At 39.2% G+C, this 16,922-nt stretch overlaps 1 long non-coding RNA gene across 1 annotated transcript in view; it reads left to right on the forward strand.

Moving 5' to 3' along the window:
• Positions 1-16,922, forward strand: part of LOC137154603 (uncharacterized) — a 38,467-nt gene that overhangs the window by 15,768 nt on the left and 5,777 nt on the right. Inside the window, exon 2 of the long non-coding RNA XR_010920247.1 lies at positions 1,877-1,991. This is a non-coding gene — a long non-coding RNA (uncharacterized lncRNA). The remainder of the gene's footprint in view (positions 1-1,876; positions 1,992-16,922) is intronic.

Below are 16,922 nucleotides of genomic sequence, written 5' to 3' on the forward strand. Positions count from 1 at the left end.
CATATGAGCTATCTGACTGACAGCTCCACAGGTGTGGGTTTTTTTTTCCTTTTCTTTTTTTCTTCCTTGGTAATGTGGCTTTTATTTTTGGCCATTTGCAAATATGAGTTTCCCCCCAACATATCTATTTACTTCCTCAATATTAATGTACTATGGAGTGTCACTGCATTGTATAGGAGAAAACAATTTTGCACCCTTAATGGCTGCTTCAAGTTGTTTAACCAATTCAGTAATCTTACCAGGGGCTAAATCTCAGACTCTCCCCATAGCTGGAACTGTCTTTCCAAATATTTGATTTTACTTGGCCATTAATTACATGACCATATATCTACAGGCCTGCTGCCTCTTTCATTGTACAGAATAGACAATGAATGAGACCGAAGGGTGCAAGAAGACAAAGGAATTTTCATATGTTTAAGACATTGGACTTGAATCCAGGAAAACTGGTTTCTTCCTGTTCAAACTTATGGTATGTTGAACAAGATTCTCATGCAGCATACATGCAAAAGTGCTGAAATCAAGTTACACTGGCAACCTTTTCCTAACTTTTGAATTGCTTGACTTTTAATCTTAAGATTGTAGTTTAGTGTGTGTAATAGCATTATGTCTTTCAGAACTAAATGAGGGGGTGGTCTTTGCATGACAGATCAGTGCTTTCCAGAAATTCCCACAAGTAGGCCTGATGTTTGCAGAGCACTGGGGAAAAGAAAAGCTAGTTAAGTCCCATAGCACCCTTCCGTGTATCTTTAAGAGTGCCACGTGCATACTATTTCGTGCCTTTTCTTGCTGTCTCTAGTTGACTTCAATTTTAGTATTTCAACAGCATATTTTCCCTCTCAAACTGCTTCCACATATGAACCTCAAAGAGGTCACACAATTTTCTGTTTACCATAAATAATACAAGAAGATAACTTTTTAAATTGAAATCATACTTCCATATAATGGCTTTTTCCTAAATAGCCATCCCAACTGCTCCTATTTTCTTTCTCCAGTTCCTTTCTCAGTGTCTCAATTACTCTGGTTTGAAATTACAAACAATAAAACCCTCTTGTAGAAGGTGGAATCACACCTCTAAGGCATCTTTTTATGATAACAGCAAGAAAAAAAAGAAAAAAACCACCTTTTTAAACGTAGCATGGTCTATTTAATCATGTCTGGAAAGCAGGGTGCTTTGTGTGTTAAATGTTCCAGTATTGTTCTTTCCGCTGCTCCTTGGCTATCCTCAATATCATGTTTTCTATATTGATTTTACAGATGTCACAATGTGAAAAAAAACTTTATACACAACATTAAGGTTAAGGAAGTACAAAAAGTCTGAACAGGCCAAGTGGTGATTGCAAAATTAAACAAATTGCCATGGAAATGTCAAAAGTCCTTTTGATTCCAGAGAGAATGCTTGTAAAGATAAAGATGCAAAGCCATGCTCTGAAGTGTCCCTAGTCTGTGTTTGCCAGAAGCTGGGAATGGGTGACAGGGGATGGATCATTTGACCCTGTTCTGTTCATTCCCTCAGAAGCACCTACCATTGGCCACTGTTGGATGACAGGATACAGGGCTAGATGGATCATTGGTCTATCCCAGCATGGCTGTTCCTCTGTTCTTAAGAGTCACATTAAAGTGACGTGCATGAGGTGTATACTGTAACACATTCCAATTCTAGAAAAGGTGGGGGTTATGCAAGGAATTGGGAAAGGAGGGGAGGTTCTTTGTGCCCTTTGCCATACTGTGTACCCATGTAATGGCCAAGCAGTTGCCCTTTGTTATTAGCAGTGAATTGACCTTGGGATCAATGCATAATTATGAAAATATGAGGGAGATTTTTTTAAAACAAATGTTTAATTAGCTTGGGAAATTACTGTGTAACTTTCTCATTTAGGCCTAAATCCCTGGTACAGATCTGCTCCAAAGGACAACATGCTACAGAAAGTCAACAAAAGGAGGATCTGCTCTGCAAGGGCCATGTCCACAATTGCAGAGTGGGGGGACTGGAGGTAAATGTAGCCTATTTTTCTGCGTTCAAATCATCAGTGTGCAATGTGCAAATGTTCTCTAGTTCAATACTTAACGTTATCTGCCAAATATTTTCTGGGAATCGTTGTGGGGCTTTAGATCTCCACGAGCACATCTTTGCATTTATTTGATCATCGAAATTCAAGATGTGGTGTTTAGCTTTGATTGGACACATAGCAGGTCTAGATCACTTTTATGAGAAATGTACTAATTTAACAGGACTTGCAAGAATCCACTGGTTAACTGGGGAAGACAAAATCATTATTTCATTTCCCTTTTCCCCTCTTAGGATTGGGATCTGATTCTGATACCATTTACATCCGTTAAATGCTCATGTACCATCAGTGAAGCTACTCCTGTTTCACACTAAAATAATTGGGAGGAAAACTAGGCCTGGACTCAGATCTGAACTAGATTATAATAGTGAAATGAGACTGCCAAGATAATTCTTATTCCTAATAGTTCACTGCAAAACATGGTGCAAATAAGCATAATTGACCTTCTTTGATTGGAACATAACTAGACCTGCAGGTGAGCACCTCAGCTCAGCTGTGTAAATGACTTTGTAGAAGAACTGGCTGTTTGATTCTAGGCAGGGTGACTAGTTTCTTGGGCACGAGACAATCTCTTACATTCAATCAAACCTTTAAAGCCTGATGGCTCTGGGTAAGTCTGTGTTATTCTGAAGAGCTTCTTAAATCTTTGCATGAGCAGAATTACAAAACAGCATGCAGGATTGACATTTTGCTTGCTAAGTTTAAAGCACAATCCACAGTGGTTCTTTCCCATGTTCTTTAAATGTTACATTGTGCTGACCTTTTGGTGTTGGGGTGTTCTATGATAAACAATGACAGAGCAAAGGTATTGGCAGTCTCCTTCAAACTGAACAGCAGCAAAAACTAATGACTGCTATAGTTTCAACTTTTTCTTTAAGTGAACTGCCTCTCCTTCCAACTGGCAGTTTGATGCTGAAAACCAAGATCAGTAAAATTGGCAGTAGCCTTCAATTACTGGAGTAATTACTACATACCAGTATTTATTGTTCACTGACTATTAGCTAGAGTATTATTTATCTGGTAGCGTATGCAACATATGTTGTTATAAATTGACATTTTTTAAAGTAGCAGGAGATAGCAAAAGGAAGTCGTGCAACTGTAAGTTTGTATTTTACATATAAGCCACCTGAAGTATAAGCCAAAAAAAAAAAAAGAAATGATGCTCAAAGCTTGACAAACAATGCAAATCTGCAATGAAAGATGGCCTGGAGTCTGAAAGCCAAGATAGCCCAGTGTTTTAAATTCTGCATGCTACACATGGAAAAGGCACTCTCACATTTTGTAAACAACTTAAATGCTGAAGTTCACAGTATATTGTGCCCAGCATGCTGGAGCACCCTGTTTTATTTCCATGAGCTGAACTGATTGGAATGGTTCTGCATTTCAAGTAAGAAGCTGTGCTGCCTTTCCAGGTTACTGTGTGTTGAACATATTTTCCTTTCACTAGCTCCCATTCATTTCATTCATCTATCAGAGAAGGGCAGAAAACAAAGTAATATTTTTAAAAGGCATGTCCCGCTATTGACTTGAACATCAAAACAAAGCACACAAAATACTTATCTTGTTAAACAGATGGTCTGCCTTAAATAAAAAGGGATCCATTTCCCAGTCTGTCATAGACAACTGCTGCAGGCTTCTATCATTTCTGATGTCAAACATTCAAGCAGAACTAAGCTAATACAAATATTGCGTGTGTATACACACACACACACACACACACACACACACACACACACACCTGTCCCTTTCTGTTGCACTGATTCAAAAAGGGACAATGGATCTGATCCAGCTCCTATTGAAGCCAATGGCAAAATTCCCATTAACTTCAGTGGAGCAGGACTGGACCCAATATTTGGATAAAGATGAGAAACACTGAGCATGTAGGTCTCAATGGTGGATAAACGGCCTGTTTTTCAGAGATTCTGAGTATCCATAGGTCTTATACAAGTCAGTGGGAGCTATGAGGGCTCAGCACCTCTTGAAAAATCAGGCTAAACACATTTCAGTGAAATTCCATTATGTTTAAACTGTGTCAAGCCACTAGTTAGCAAAGATATACTGTATCAGGAGTAGAAAACCATCCAGAACATTTCACGTGCAAAAAAAGCAAAGTTAGAAAAAGAAGGGGTCACCCATATAAAATTACCAAAAAAGTGTTAGAAAAGTACTTGCTGTTTAATGTTTAAACAAGCAACTGGTAGGGCCCCACAATCTCATCTCACTCCTGTACCTAAGATTCATATTTGCATGCAGGGGAACACTAAACTGAGGATAAGAGACTATGCTAATTATATTGATTAACTTGACCATTTAAACAGATAACCCTTTTCTAATAGTTATTTTCAAACACTGAGCCATATTCTGATCTATTATACCAATGTAAATGCAGAATGACTCCATCAGAATCTATGGAACATCTCTGGATTTCTACAAATATATGTGAAATTACTCTAGATTTATACCACCATGGAGAAAAAGAGAATATGGTTCTTTATTTTCCTCTTGAAGAAGCTGAAAATTAAATAACTGCATTGATGCAAAATATTTAAGCAAAATTATAATTAAAACTTAAAAGAAATGTATACTCACCACTTTGAAACAAGAAGCAGGGGCTTTAAATACACTAGGCTACAGAGATTTCATTACCGCTCTTATAATTGATTAATATGTTTCATCCAAGTTCTCTCTTGTGCGTTAATTGCAATCAATTCATAGAGAGTATTGCATGGGAAAAAACCCATTCAGAAGGATCAGGTCCTTAAAAAGTAAAAATAGGGAAATATTTGTAGTGGCTGTCCTGATGCAACAATTAGATTCCTGGAAGACTCTACGTATCTGACAGAATATACAGACTTCATCATTTAATTGCTTCTAAGAATATAAAAGAAATGAACAGTATATCACAGCTCCTTTGCATGATTTGCTGAGCAACAGCAAACTCACAGGTTTGTTTCACTGGTAGTTTGTTTGGTTATTTTTTTGTGGACTTTGTTTTAGGAAACAATTCAGGAATGATAAATAAGATTCATGTGGGTTAGTATCTATTGTCTGACAAGCATTATCTACTCTGAACTACTCCTGGGGAAGTGTATAAATAGCTGTAGAAGGAAAATTTTGAATTCAGAGATACGTGTTTCAGAGAATGCAAAGCAATTAAAAAACCAGAGAGAGATGAATTGCTGTCCAGAAAACCTACTCGGAAAACAGAGGAGATGTTTTGATAAACAGATAAGAAGGTAAAAGACTGGTGAGCATTTCAAATATAATATAAGTCCAAATTCCCTTTATCTGAAGATCCTAGTTATTGGCATGCCCAGTGTGTTCACCATTTAGCACTATGTTAATCACCTGCTAATAACTTCTCAGTTAGCTTCTTAGTGCCTGTTAGCGCTAATCAATGGCTTTGTATTTGTACAGCAGTTCTGAGCAGTCACTGCAGTTACTGGGACCTAATCCTCTTTCAGCAGCACAAAGTATTATGCAAACATCAGCAATACTCCCTTCATTTCCTGTCTTTCTATATCAGTGAAATTGCAGCTCAAAAGGTTCTGGTGTCTCCCAGCCCATTAGGATAAGCCAGAGGATACTGTATAACCTGACTCCACTGTTACACCATGTAAAAAGCAACTCTCCTGACTTCAGAGGACTTAGGCCTTGTCTAGACTAGGAAATTAGGTTGGTATAACTATGTAGCTCAGGAGTGTGACAAACCCACACCTCTGAACGACGCAGTTAAACTGCTCTAACACCTGGTGTAGACAGTGCTAGGTTGACAGGAGAATCCTAAATTCCTAGTACAGATCTGCAGATTCTCCTGTCAACCTAGCTACTGCCTCTCGGGAAGTCAGAGACTTATGCTGATGGGAGAAGCCCTCTCATCAGTGTAAATAGCATCATCCCTGCAGTGGCGCAACTGTTTTCCATGGCAGTTTTAATGCTACGGCAGTGTGAACTAGACTTCCTGGCTGTCATGTTTGCTGATACGTTTTGCATGAGTGCTAAAGTCACGAGTCCCTGACTAGGGCCTGTAAGTCTTTTCCTGAGCTCTCTCTACAAATTAGAATGACCAACATTGAACTGAGTCAGCAATGGAATTTGTACAGAGCCCAAGAAAGCAAGAGATTAAGGAGAGTGCAGCTGCAGTGGGGAAGGAGGAAGTTGAATGGTATTGCTGATAATCTATGACAAGAGGAAGGCAGGTCTGGAGAAACAGTCTTCACAGAAATCTATAGCCAAATATTAGCTTCCCCTGTGTGGATGCACTGGTGGGGGAAGAGAGAGCCCCTTTCCAGTTCACCTTTCCAGGCGGCAGCCAGATATAGTGGCTTGCCCTCCCTCTTGCTGACAGTACTTCAAATTCCAAAAGGAAAGACCATCACAGCAGGTGAGTCCAGAACCCAAGGACTTCCACACCATCTAGTGATTGGAGTGCTTAAAGGAGTGCACACAATACTTCTTGTATAGTTTCTGGCAAGTGAAACTGCTGAGCATGTCTCTCCACCATCCCTAAAGACATTATGCCTTATGTAGACAAATCACCTTCATGCACTATCACTCGGACGCTCCCCTCCCTGGCCCCAGTACTCCACTGGTTTCAGAGCAGTAATTTGGCCCTCTGTATTTGTTTCATTTTAAAATATCCTCAGCCCTTGAATGATTTGAAGCCAAATCCTTGTACTGTAACAGAAGTTTACTAGGCAGAGTTGCCCAGTCAGAGCACTGACTGTTCTCCAAACATGGGCCTAAGCCTTACTCACCCTACAGGCCGCACTGTGCTAGAAAAGTACATCAGAAAATATGTAGAAGTTGTATTTATTTTCAGTCCCAGTGCACATGGTGCCATGTGAAAATTAGCACTTTTGGTACAAGGAGAGAGACATTCACATCTCATTACATAGGAGATATTTGTGCATAAGTCCCAATAGGAGTTATATAATAATTCACTATGTATTGACAAAAGAACATTTCCCCAAAATGTCTTTGATTTTTCCAAGGCTACAAACAGGCTGTGTGTTGGTGTTTTTTAAAAAACAAAAACATGTGAGTAGGTTAATCCATTTAAGCATAACATCAGTTTTTGGACACGTGCTGATCTCTGAATATCCCAGGATACTACTATGTTTGGCCACAATTAATTTGTTACCTTATTCAAATAGTACCTGCTATCAATACTGGGAAAAAGAATGGTGGTGGGAAATACCCTGTAATCTGTAACAATAATCTTATATTTCTTTTTATTTTGTTTAAAGTGATTACACCAAAAAGATTTAAGTCAGCTCAACTGTAGATCCCAATAGAATGCACATGTTGTTGGCAAGTTTACATTTGCCCAAAGGGGTCTCTGATGAAGAGAATTGACGACTTCAGTTGCCATCACTGCCAGTGCCTTAACCTTAATCTACATGAACAAAATATTCAGACAGGCACAAAAAATAAGACAACAAAACTAAAACACAACAAGAGTACTGAAAATAAAATTGAGCATTCAAAATATTCCAACCTTGAATAGCACACTTATGAGACATCATTTTTGGCTTTTGTTATTACAGCCTCTGTATTAACTACTTACTTTGTATATGTAACTTGTACTCTCAAGGGATTGCAATTTTGACCTCAACAGAATCATCTGCTCTTTTGGGAACTTTACATGCTTGCCCCTCTAGTGTTCTGATATCTCAGAGACATACAAATCATTTTACCTATTCCTTTTCAGAATATTTTTATCATTATTTCCTCTCTCATCAAATCCAGCCTACAAAGTAATCTGATAGCAAAAACACCACAGCAGACTTCACCATGGCATTACTATGAAATTTAAACACATCCCACCAACTTGGCTTGGTATGAGACAATCCAAAAGTTCTGTGAGGGAAATCCCTTACATCAAATTAAAGCTAAAATCATACAGCTTGTCATGTTTGCCAACAGTGCGATATTGGGAGAGGGGAAGGTGCGGTACACGTGAATTACCAAAGCTACCTGTTAAATACATATTTTAACTAGTCACTTCTGTCACACAACCAAGATATGGTCATCAGCCAATGTCCTACCTAACACAGAGAAAATGCATGTGCTAATCTTCAGTGTAGTCATTCATAAGAGTGCGCGCGCACATACACAGAGAATTCATGACCATCTGCTTAACAACAAACGTTTCTAAACTCAAAATAAAAGAGACTATCCATTAACTGTTAGCATAAGCACTTATAGCCTATTTTCAGGCCAGTGGCTAGAAGATGGGACTGTCACTAAGTAATTAACTCCTGAGCAATGTGATTATGTATAGTAGAGGATGCTAATCAGCAAATTTCCCATTTTCCCGGAAGGCTGCCGCTAATTTTTGCTGAAATTTCATTTTTAAAAAAAGGCTGATTATTCCTTAGGGTTGCAAATATAAACCTTGAAATGTGAGCTCAGCATAAGTGATGCAACGATGATGTCTGGCTGAATCTCCAGCCAGCCTGAAACAACCATTTTGAGAGACCATGTGAACTACTCGCATTCATCTCAACGGGATGCAATAAACTCTGAAGCCTATTGATAGCACATCAACATTGTTAACTAGCTCACTGCTCAACAGAAACAATGCAAGAAAAGAGGAATATTATAAAGATCTGAACATTCTCCTACGGAAAATATTTCATTTTGGTGTCAGGAGTGGGCAGACCTTAGGCTGTGGGTTGTGTGGGAAAGAACCAATGCTTATTGTTTTCCGCTCTGAATCCTGACAGCAGTAAGGTAGATACACCCACAATCAATGGAATAAATTATGAGCAGGCAAATTCTCCTTTCAGTTACAACAGTGCAACCCGCTGATGACCTTTAAATTAGGCAGGGGATCTTTGCTTCCAGTAGTTTTCAAAGGGCATTTTTTGACCAAACCATCACTATTTTTGTGATGCATAAAACCTCTTGGTTGAGAAGATTTAATAGGACCGCTTTTTATTTTATTTTTTAGAATGAATAGGACTACTTCTTCTCTTTTCTAGGTCTGTGAATTACTGTACTAAACTCACCAAAGGCAATTCTCTTCCCAACTGATAAGTAGTCTTTCAAGTTCACATATATATATAGCTCACCAATGACATCTAAAGATTACTTAATTATTGTGATATATTCCTAAGGGATCTGCCATAGGGCCAAATCTTGCCCTCACGTACTTGGGTTCAGCTCCCAGTATCACTACTGTGGGTTGTTCCTGCTTAATGATAGCAGATTTAAACCTGACTATACTATTTAAAAAGGAGTAATTATACTCCACAGTCAAATACCTTGAAGCTTCAGAAAGCTTTTACTGTATGCTGAGCATAGACTATTGAACTATCTTATTTTGATAAAAGCTTTTATTACATTTTAAAGGTCCAATATAACAATCTATTAACAACAAACAAGGTCATAGCACTCTTCTCTAAGAAAACAGTGTTGTTTGAAACAGGAAAATGAATGAACTCTCCCCCCCTTTTATTTTTTTAGGCTGCTCATACTCTACTTGGTCCCAGATCAAAGCAAGCTAAAAGCAAATCTAAGATTCTTTTAATCTGCTATTCACATCTCTGGCTAGAGATGCATTTCCTGTTATCCAATGCCATATTATTTAATGCACTTAGTTTTATGCATTAGAGAAAAGTTGAATACAGTACATTTGTAGAAGATAAAAAGTTTTATTTAAACTTGGTAAATAGTTTATATGCACCTGTGAGCAAAACAAAAAGCCCTGCATGGATAAGCAAATAAACTGCAAGAATCAGAAATGCATTATCAAACAAAGGGACTCGTTTGTTCATTCTAATTCACTGGGCAAAGATATAACGGGTGGGATTTTCAAAAGCACCATCAAACATTTTTCATTTCTCCTTCCTATCCCTGCTTGACCATTTTTCCTATTATGCCACTGGAAAAAAGGGGGAGGAAATGGAAAAAAAAAAATTAAAAAAGAAGAAGAGGCAAAGGCAGGAAAAATGAAAAACCGAAAAAAAACCCCAAAAGAACAAAACCTGAAAAATAGGTTCTGATTTTGGTGATGACAATTTTTTTCATTAAATATTTCATCAATATTTTGAACCATTTTTTCATTAGAAAAATGTCAACAATCTTTACTTGTCACATGTCTGAAAGCCAGAGAATTTTGGAAGAACTTTGTCATTTACTCATAATAAGCAAACATTAGAAAGCGTGGAACAATGCTAAAGTTAAGATTGACCTTTTCCAAAACCAAACTCAGGAACACATGGAAATGTGGTGTTAAAATATCCCAAACACCCATAATTCTGTCCCTGTTGTGGTACTCGGTGTGTTGGTTACCGATGTTTATCAGTGTAGGCTGTGTGCGTGTGTCCCTGTGTAGATGCTGTCCCAGCTCTGCGCAGGAAACTGAGACGGCTCTCACGATCGAATAAGTCGACACGACCACAGATTAGCTGAGTAACGAAGGCGCCCAAGCTGCATTTATTGCGTGCGGCACAATGAGAAATGACTTACAGAGTATCTCTGGGTCAGTTTCATATTGGCGGAGTTACAATGGTCTCGGTCCAACGGCGGGACTTTCCGTTATCCCCTAGACCGGACACCGGTATTCCCTCTGACACCCTCTTTTATACACTGTTACATACACTTTCGGTCTGCCCCCTTTCACGTAGGTAGTTGCCACCCTCCTGACGTAGTCTAATACCACCTTTTTCCGTTGATTGGCTGATTTGGGCACCGCCACTCCATGTATCATTTCTACCCATCAAAGTGTCATTTCAGAGAGTTAGTATCTTGGTACCTCTTATACCCACTACATATTTTAGTAATATTTTGGCAGTCTTTCTACCTTGCAGAATCAGCACTTTCCTATACCAGTCTCAGTTAACTTGAGTGACCCCTTATACTTCTGTTCACTCGGCTTTTTCCATTTAGGCCTTAGCCTGTTTTACAGGCCTTAAGCTCTCACTTCTTACTACACCTGTAATGTTGCGAGTCTGTACAACATCCAAGGTAGATACTTGCCTGTAACAAGTAAAGCTCTGATAATGCAGCATGGGTAGGCCACTGGTTTGCTGAGACCATTGCTTTTCATGCTCCCCAGTATCATATTATTGTTTCCTTGTGCTTCCTCATCTGTCTGTTTACACTTAGATTGTAAACTCTGCTGGGCAGGGATGGTTTCTCTGATATGTTTCTACAGCAGCTAGCACAATGCTGTCCAGGCCATTAGGCATTACCAAATTCTATACAGTAGTAGGTAGACTGCTGCAAATCTGTGGACTCCAGTAAAGCCAATATGGCTACATGCAGGCATAGTAGTTTCCTGTGTGCTACATATTGCATTATGGTAGCCTAAATCCATGTCACAGCTAGGTGACATTTTTAACTATGTATTGCTTGGCAATTTGGTCAGGAACCGTAGCAACTGGGGCCATCCTCAACCTTTCACACTTAAGCAGTTTACCTAAGGAATCACAATGAAAGGACTGAATTGAGAGAGCAATGTTCACAAAGCACACCAAACAAACAGACTTGAACTAGTAATGGTGACTCAAATTCTTCTGCTTTCAGTAGATTCAAAGTACTGACAGAAAAAATTGACTATATTGTACATTTCTCAACTCTGTCAAAACGGATTAAGTTCCACTGAAAAACTCTACAATTTATCCCTACATTTTGACATAATTCTACAATCTGGTAACCTTAAAAAATTCACGTGCACTATCCTTACCCGTCATAAGAGCTGAGTCATAGCGAATAATATACTCAACCAATTTGCCTCCTTTTTCTGTTTGTGAATCATCTAAAAACTGTAATTAAGAAAACATTGAAAATTATCTGCCAAATAATTTCTATGACTACATTTGTCTGTAGGTTTTTGAGCTGTTCATTGTGAGGGTTCAGGATTCAAAATGTGAGCTGCATTGCTTCAATTTGATTGGAACACGTAGGTCACATAATATTGACTCTGTTCACTGACCCGATTATACTAATTCTTGGAATCAGTTTTCTGGTGCAAATAACTCCAATTATGGACAAAATTTGCTTCTGTGAATATTTCCTAATATTTGTGTATATTAGGCATGTGAAGAGAAACAGCACAACAGGAAACTGGTTCCCTAGTAAAGTGGTTCACCTATAATACTTATGGAAAGCAACACAATTAAGGGCTGTGAACACAGAAAAAGAAAATTCCACTTAAATCTGTTGCATGCTATTAGTTTTCCAGCTTTTCCAACACCATCTGATGGTGAGAGAGAGACCAACAAGAAAGTGGGTATTTAATCTTACTGCACTTCACAGATATTGAGAAACAAGAGGGACACAGAATTGGAGCAGAAGCTGGAAGGAGTGATAGACTCTGGTAACTTAGATCTGCAGGAGGAACAACCACTAGGAAAAACAGTTCGCTCAGATTTTGAGGTCATTCCTGCTGTGGAAAATATAAATAACTATATAACACATGCTACAAACAAAGGTGGAAATATCTTCACCTGGAGCTTGGGAGGGTGGAGTGAAAGCCAGTAACACACTAGAGGGGGTGTGGTGAGGATTTGCAAAATAAACATGCCCTGGAGGTAGAGTGAGCCTGGGAGTCTTAACAGAAGCAACCTTGGTACATGTCAACTCTTATCTTGTTGAAGAATTTTTTATACCACGTCTGCTGCAAATGCTCAAGTTTGTCACATGTTCAGACAGCCAAGCATGCACCTGGAGAGAGGAAACACACCCATAATAGAAAGGGAGTGAGACCAGCAGCAAGGTATTTTCCAGTTCACTTGGAGGTCTTGTAAGTGTTGAAAATGGCTGATGAAAGTTCTTGTCCAGAGACTCATAGTCTTTAGATGTGCTGTAACTTTTTTTTTTTTAATAATAATACACAGCTATTCTTAGGCCCTGCACCTTGATTCCAGATGAGAGACAACATGAGAAAGAGGAGATATTTGGTATTTCTGTCTCAGTCACCTGAAGGTGACAGCCTCAGAAGTCAGAAAGAGAGAGAAAGGAAGGGTTGGGGAAGGAGTGTGCTGAATCAGCCTTGACTCAGCCATTCTTTGCCTTTGCTAACCTTTTTTCCCTAATACCTTTGTTCAGATTGTGCCTCACAGAGCCTAGGTTTTATTGTTTTCATGTAGCTAATGCAGGTGAACTATAAATGCACATGAATAATAGAGGGCTTGTTAGTGTTTTGAGAAATTGAATGTCCCTGGTCTTTTGCCCTTTCTTTCTTTCATTGCCTTTCTATGAAATAAAACTGTTGCCTCTCGTCACCTTTTAAAAATAGCTATAAGAGTCAGGTGTGTGTGATGTGTGTATTTTCTTTTTCCAGACACCACATCTATCTCCATGTTCTTTCAGGGCTAAAAGTCACTTATGTCCTCCACCCCTCACCACCCATCAAGAGAGATCTGGCTCATGTCATTTATCAAAACACACCAATGAACTAAGAAGCCATGGGAAAAAAACATTGGTATAAATATTTTATAAAAGAAATTTCTCTTCAACAATAAATGGGGGGAAGGGGATGTGTGTATATATGGACAAATCCTATTTGTCAGAGGATGAATAGGACCTGGCCAGTAAGACTCAGTGGAGATTGGTGGTGGAGGAAGTGGGAATGAGGCCAGTAAGGAAATAAAATCACTAAGAAACTGAGGGGTAGGTGGGTCTGTTAAGGGCCAGGTCACACAGCCCAGATTTGGTCACAAGAGAGAGAAGGGGTCCATGTTGGCTGAGGTTTACCTGCTCCTAACTGAATTATTACTGATACTAAGTGAATTTAGTTCTTGGGAAAGTTACAGAAGAGATACAGAATGAGCATCACCGTGGAAACTTCTCATGGATACAAAGCAGTATGGGGTAATAGCCTTTGATCAGCACACATAAGGGCCAAAATAGCACCTCACTCTGTGAGATAAGCACCTTCAGTTCTCATCGATGTCTATGGGGCTGGTTCTCCACTGTTTTGAAACGTGTCGTCATTTACACCGAGGCAAAGTGATTGCACAATTCTACCATTCTAATGTAGTAGTGTTTCACCCACACTTTGCATTCATGTAAATGAGTGTGCAGGGGGCAAGAGGAATGGAGAATCACGCCCCATGAAAGTAACAGAGAATGTTGTTGTCACTTTACAGAGAATGTTGGTCTTGGTTCCACATAATGAGTAATCAGCAGTTAGGTTGGGACGAGGAATAAAGCTGGTGAAGTAGTGCACAGGGGTATTTGTAGGCAGAAGAATAAGGTGGGATTGGGGCACGGGAGGGGGGTATCTTCCGGGCATTAAAAATGATTTGACATTTGGTGACATCTGGTGCATTCTAATGGATTCTCTCCCCAAATTCTGTGTCATCTCTAACTCCTTCTTCCCTCAAAAAGTCACCTATCCTCTGCCTCTGAAAAACACTGCACCTTTGCTTCCTTTCCCCGGGTCATCCCCACTGTTTTATCTTCCACCCTCACAAATTCCACTCACTCCTCCCTCAACTAATATTCCTTGTTCTACTTCTCTCCTTCTCTACACTCTTACTCCTTGCCTGCTCCACCCCATTCCATCTCTAGATCCTCTCTTGATCACATGCTTCAATTCCATCGTTTCCTCCACTCCCCCACACCAAAAACATTGTTCCCTTTCTCAGCTGGTCCCTACATCAAGTAGTCTCTAGCAGCCCTAGCCACTTCCTTATCTCCTTCATGCTTTTCCTAGCCCCAATATCATTTTCTTCCATGGCCCTGATTTGCTCATCCACAAAAATTCCACTTACCTGACTGTCAGGGGTGCTGGAGAGAGAGAGAGATGGGCAGGGCTCTTCGCCTGATCTGAGCAGTAGTACAGCTGGCTGGGAAAGGCTGGGACTTCTTGTTGACATTTGCTGGGCTGGGAGAAGATTTAGCTGTTTTAGCAACCCTCTTCCTTGATGCACTAGAAGGATGGCAATGCCACAGAATCTTTTTTTTCCTTCTATGCGAAAGGAGGGACACAATAATAGGACAGATGGTCCTGGCTGTCCAGCATACAGCAGCTATCACTCTATCATGCAGCTCCTTCTCAAACATAGCTAGGGAGCAGAACCAATAGCCAATAGAAGCACTCCTAGAGAGTATACTCAATGTGAATGAATCAGGTCAGGAAGTGGAGCTCACATCCAGCTGGTTTCACAGCAGCTCAGTCCAGGCCTGCAGACTTCCTCCAGACCACCCAGCAAGGTGCTCAAATCCTTCTCTGGATGGACCAGCCATCTCCAAGACTCAATACTTGGTCTCCTGTCTCTCTGTTCAGTCTTTGGTCTCTCTGCTGAGATGGCCAACAAGGCTGTTGAATAAAGTTATTTGGGATATTTTGTGTGATTGGGTCTCTGTCCACTTGGAGCAGGATTGAGACTTCTCAATTCATTTTACAGAGGGCAGTATAGTGCTGTCAGAGCTGGGCTTGAACCAGCAACTTGTAAATGCAAGTCTGTATCCCATTGTCACATCCCCTGAGCCATCTGGTCTCTATTTATTTAGTTTTAACTACAATGAAATCTGTCTTAAGTGACCACTCAAAGGACTGAATATCCAGTTGCTCAACTGAATTGTTCTTCTACTAAAGGAAAAACATATATTTGGTATTGTGGTTAAGACACTGACTCGACTAGAAATCAAGGGATCTGGGTTAATTCCCAGTTATGCCACAGACTCTCTGTGGGACCTTGAGCATGTCACTGAATCACTCTGTGCCTCAGTTCCCCATCTGTAAAATTGGGATAATAATACTTCCTTTTCCCCCACCTTTGTCTGTCTTATCAATTTATATTCATACCAAAAGCTCTTCAATGCAGGGATTGTTTTGCGTCTGTATAGTATCAAGCACAACTGGATCTTAATCTGAGGTAGGGCATCTAGATTCTACCATAATGCAAATAATAAATATTTGGGAATGCTATGGGGATCTCATATGCATGTTTCACTGTATGTCTAAAAACATTTTGCAGTTAATAGAAATGATAAAAAAAGTTTGACATTTCACTGTTTCTGTGACTTTTCCTACACTTTGTGGACTACCCACAAAAATAATTGAAGTCGCAGACAAGATCCTGTCTAAACCAATTGGTTTAGGAATTAGAATTCTCTGCCATATAAAATGGTCTCTGATAACTTTCTCTTCCTAATCCTATTAAGAGTTTTGTATCTTTGACTTTGATAAAGAAATAGGGATAAAGGAACAATGAAAAAAATTAGATCTGGAATGAACTGTCAGTAGATGATTTGCTGAATTTAAAACTGTCAGCATACGTGTGTGTCAGAGCCTTTTATATATTGATATCTATAATTTTTTTCATAAACTATTTACTGGAAACAGAGATTTCTGTTATATTCCAGGTCTTGAAAATACCGTGCTGGACTCAATGAAGAATAGGAGAAAATGTCTGACCCCTTAATTGAATATTTCCGCTATTGCTTAGGTGACAAATTGGAACTGTAGAAAATTCTTGGTGTTCTATGAAGAGAATGACATTGTGGAGAAGACATTACAACCATTTCATGTGTGTTTTTGATGATGTAAATATATTCATTTTGATTTGACAAACGTTTAATAACTGAATATCACATGCACAATCCTGATTAGAGATAACAAACCATTTAATAAGTCTGAATCAGTCTGAACCTTTGCCAAAGATGTATCAATTAAAAGCTGGTTTTGAGTTTTAAAAGATAACTAGTTTTTTTTCCCAGTTACTTTGGATCAGTGTGCTGGTTTCATACAAGAACTGAAACAAATTCACTTTGAGATAAAGCAATTATTATAGTACTTCTGACCCAATGAAAATTAGTCCCAAAAAATCAATTTAATCTGTCACATCAGAATCTTTTATTGTAAGATTTCCTGCTTGTTTTCTAACCCAAAAT

This window comes from Emydura macquarii, unplaced genomic scaffold, assembly GCF_026122565.2.
Source record: "Emydura macquarii macquarii isolate MOO-44397 ecotype Brisbane River unplaced genomic scaffold, CSIRO-AGI_Emac_v2 contig_1263, whole genome shotgun sequence".
Taxonomy (NCBI): Eukaryota; Metazoa; Chordata; order Testudines; family Chelidae; genus Emydura; species Emydura macquarii.